A 5110-nucleotide genomic window follows, 5' to 3' on the forward strand; every position below is an offset into this window, starting at 1 on the left:
CATTCATTGGAGAGCTACTGTCGTAAGGCACAAACGTCAGTATAAGTTTTTTATTTGAAGCGTAAACAACAATATTTTTACCACACTTGAAAATGTCGAATTTCGTGCCAAATAATGTGTTTTTGCGGGGAATTTTTTAATATGAAGAAAAAAGCAGCCGAAAGTCATCGTATCTTGGTGGAAGTTTATGGTGAGCATGCTCTAGCTGAGCGAACGTGCCAGAAGTGGTTTGCACGCTTTAAAAGTGGTGATTTTGGCTTGGAAGACGAAGAACGCGAGGGTGCGCCGCCAAAGTTCATGGATACCGAATTGGAGGAATTGCTCGATCAAGATCCGGCTCAAACGCAAGAAGAGGTTGCAAAAACTTTGGAAGTTGATCAATCAACCATTTCCAAACGTTTAAAAGCCATGGGAATGATCCGAAAGGTAGGCCATTGGGTGCCGTATGAATTGAAGCCAAGAGACGTTGAACGCCGTTTTATGGCATGCGAACAACTGCTTCAACGGCACAAAAGAAAGGGTTTTTTGCATCGAATTGTGACTGGCGATGAAAAGTGGGTCCATTACGACAATCCAAAACGTCGGGCAACGTATGGATACCCTGGCCATGCTTCAACATCGACGTCGGCGCAGAATATTCATGGCCTGAAGGTTATGCTGTGTATCTGGTGGGACCAGCTGGGTGTTGTGTATTATGAGCTACTGAAACCGAATGAAACGATTACGGGGGATGTCTACCGACGACAATTGATGCGTTTGAGCCGAGCACTGCGAGAAAAACGGCCGCAATACGCCGATAGACACGACAAAGTTATTTTGCAACATGACAATGCTCGGCCACATGTTGCACAAGTGGTCAAAACATACTTAGAAACGCTCAAATGGGATGTCCTACCCCACCCGCCGTATAGTCCAGACCTTGCGCCATCCGATTACTATCTCTTTCGATCGATGCAACATGGCCTGGCTGACCAGCACTTCCGTAATTACGATGAAGTCAAAAAATGGATCGATTCGTGGATTGCGGCAAAACCGACCGAATTTTTCACAAAGGGAATCCGTGAATTGCCAGAAAGATGGGAAAAAGTAGTAGCAAGCGATGGACAATACTTTGAATATTAAATTTGTAACCATTTTACGTCAATAAAGTTTCAAATTTCGAAAAAAACCGCACGAACTTATTCATAGTCCTATTAATTTCTTAAATTTGTTTCGATTTTTTTCGTTTGCTGAATTTATGCCTGGTACTAAACAAGGAGTGATTGGAATCAATATTACATTGGACGACGATAGCCAAAATGCCATATTTCTTAAGAGATCCTCTGAGGAATTGGAATGCGGTTCAAAGATACGTTCAAGGCGTATTACGGCGAAACAAGATAGACCTCCACGCAGTACAACGAAAAGAAGCCTCAAAGACAGAGACATAAGAAGACGAGCCTATAGCACGAAGCTGGCTAGAAGGAAGGTGGACCTAAACGTGGGTGAATAGAACTGGTCCACTTTATGGAAGTCGTTCTACGCTCTCCCGAAGTAAGGCAGAAAGTAGTTCCGGGAAAGGAGTCTTCCCAGAAGTGGAGGAGGGATTGTTTTAGTGGCCACACCACACAACGCAGAAGACAACGGTCGCTGTAAGTGCAAAGACATTTTGAACCCTCCCTCACCCACCAAAAAAAAAACCAAAAACAAACAAAAATTAAAAATTAAAAAAATAATAACATACCAGCTTTTGAACTAATTTACAGAATAGCTTCCGTACAAAACACTAATTTTCTATACAATTTTTTTTCATGATGTAAAGTAGGAACACTACGTAAAATCGAAAAATCGTAAATTCAAAACTTTACCAAATAGCCATTTTCAGTGGTCAGGGCTTGCTTGAAATTGTATTGATAATTTTTTGTAATAGCAATACCTTTTAACTACAAACACTAGACCTATTTTTTTAAGCCATGAAAACAAATTTCGAATTTTATAAACCTAAGGATCGATTGGATCGATCTATCAAAATTTCAACTCTCAATGCAGCCTTTTTTCCAAGGCGAGTCTATTAAAAATGTATGACACAACTTGAGCAGCAGCTACATTTACATGCCTGTTTTTTTTTGTATAAGTGGCTATTAATGCAAGAATTTTCATCCGCATGTAAACTTTGTTTGTTTGTAGCAACGAAGAAGCAGGCCGCCTTGACAATGAAAGCACATAACCGCAAAATCAGCCGCTCTACTTGAAAGAAGTTGCCTTGCTATCATCTCTCAGTAAATGAGTATATTTCACTAGTTTACATCAAAAATGGTCCTCGAGCAAAAGGCGTTTTTTAAACTAATTTGAGGTCGCTGGAACCAAAAATGAGTTTTATTTTTTTTTCAAAGAACGGTTTCCGAGATATTCCCAAAAAACCTGTTTTTTGGGCAATAGTGCAGTTATTGCCTGCAATCTCGAAAACAGTGCGCGCCATTTCTTTGAAGTGCATAAATTTCGAAAGGCACACATATAACCTACATGGCAATATATAATTCGTGTCAATGGAAGTCATAGTTTTCTTAAAACAGCTGTTGAAAGTTAAAAAAAGGCATTCTTGACGTTTTCTAAATTATCAAAGTTTATTAGCTTTTCTCTGAAAAAAAAAAAATGTTATATCGACATAAGATAGGGTTTCTGAAAGACAATTTCGTCACCTACATTTTAAGTCTAAGTTTGAAGTTTGTCTGAATCGATGAAAAAAATAATTTTTTATTCAGCTGACAAATTTTCATCTATACGTGAAACTGCTACCTTCGCTGCCCAGCGCCAGAAAGAAAATTGATTCATACGACAAGTGAACTGCGCCTCTCGTGGCAGTTGTGCGGGCGATCGCCGGTTTCGTTCAAAAAATCGAAATGCACTGCATTCAAAAGAAAAGAATTTCTTACTGAAAAGCCGTGACTTACTTTTTCTATACTTAACAGCTTCAGTGTTATTATTATTATTATCAATATCCAATAGTCATATTTCGTAAGGTAGGATTTCGAAAGCTCTTACCTGGGCATCGCAATCGACTTCCTGTGCAACTTTTTGAGCTCGTTATCGGGCAGACCGTTTAACCTACTAGTGGGCTTATGTATTTCTTTTTCTCTTTCATGCACCTTTGCGGAGATTATTTGCTCCTTAATAATTACCTTATTTATTTAACTATTATCTATGAGTGTATTTTAAACAATCTCATGGTTTTATGGTACTTGTTTATGGTTTTTTTATGAGTATCCATCACAAACGTTTTATCCTCGGTGTTGTACTCCAGCTGTACCAAACTTAGTTCACTAGAATAGGGCAGCAACGGCCAGAATGGAATACAAGAAAAGCCAGATTGGATTCTTACCTACTTCTGTTCTACGAATCAAAGAAAATGCAACAGTAACTATATTAAGTCACCACTGATGCTAGTATTAGCACAGCTTCATACAAGCAGCCAATGCCAACTCGCAACAGATATCTAAAATGAAAAGATGCTTAGTATCTTAGATACGCTCTTCTAAAGAGGAAAACAACATTTTGTTTGGTTGCTAGTTTAAAAAACAGGTAAACGCTAAGGATATCAATCCCGAAATTCAGGAATCTCGGTAATTTTTCAGTCCCGAAAATTTAGGGATTGTTGGCATTTAAAACGAAAAGTGCTTTTCAGTGTTGATTTTTTGCTATAAGAAATTAGAGATGTTTCATACTGAGTTTCAAGTCCCGAACATTTCGGGATTATTTACCAACAACGCCAAATAATCCCGAAATTTCTTGTAACAAAAACGCAACACCGAAAATTAATTTTCGGGATTTCTAATTCTTTATTTATCCATAATCCCAAAAAATCCCGAAATTTTGTATAATTTCTTATAGCAAAAAAGCAACTTTGAAAAGCATTTTTCCTTTACAGTACTTAGTGGAAAAAATCAACTGGGTTGTTGGGCTCAATATTAGCTCCTTAAGGGGTCCTAATGGCCTAGAGCTCGGAAATTTTGGATGTTTTCAGAAAGTTTGTTTACAATAAATACAAATGAAAAACGATTGCTTAGGCTTTTTATTTAACTTCTTTTACATACCAAAATGAATTTTCTTTTAACAAAAACAAAAAAACCCAAAAAATTACTGAACAAAAAATTAAAAGAAAAAAAATTTTAGTGAAAAAAAAATTTTAAAAATAAATTAAAAAAAAAAAACATAAAAAAAACAAAAATTTTTTTTTAATTTCAATAATTTAAAAAATGGTTGTGAAGTTGACTCTCTGGAAAAATTGGATCTGGACGATGTTGTCCATGTTGGTTCCTCTATTTATCTGAAACACAAACACTAAAAACATTATTTACCAGTACAACTGTTACTTTGTCCCGTACTAGAATAAAAAAAAACCAAAAAAATTTGACAAAATGGCGCGGTTTTGAATTTGACACTCTAAAAATCGTTTTCAGTTTTTTAATAAAAAAAATACGAATTAGTTGAAATAATAATATGATTCTAGTATGGGCGATAGACATTGATGTTGTGATCAACATATTCAAATTTCAGACGACTCCGTTGAATAGTTTTTTCGTTTTTTTTTTTGACAACACCAGGCCGAAAAAAATCGTTTCGAGATAAATGATTTCAAAGTTTGAGGTACAGCAGCGCGAATTATATATTTGAAATGAAACACTGAGTAGTTCGCAGAAAACAAGACTTTAATCTTCAACGTCAACTTAAGACTAATCTGTACATTCTAAAATAAATTGCTTATTACCTAAAACAAAGCTGCATTTTATGAACAGTTAAACAAAAAGCATCACGCCCCCTAAAAGCTCAGTTGCAATGGTATTTTTCCATCCAACATTCCTTTTTACTATTTGTTTATTTGTTGTTACTAGAACTGTTAAATTAGGTCCCATTGTTTTTCCATTAACAGTTCTTAACATTTAACATCGTTTATATTGTTTAACATTAGTTTAACATCACTATTAGGTTATTGTCAAGTTAATAACATTAGCTCTGTTATTAACAGAGGCTTATACATAACTCACGCGGACCGCTCTCTACCTACTTAATGGGCTGTTGAAGCTATAATATTAGGAACTTCCGCATGAAATTTTCACAATATATTCTGAAGGTA

This window comes from Anastrepha obliqua, chromosome 2, assembly GCF_027943255.1.
Source record: "Anastrepha obliqua isolate idAnaObli1 chromosome 2, idAnaObli1_1.0, whole genome shotgun sequence".
In the NCBI taxonomy this organism is placed as follows: Eukaryota; Metazoa; Arthropoda; class Insecta; order Diptera; family Tephritidae; genus Anastrepha; species Anastrepha obliqua.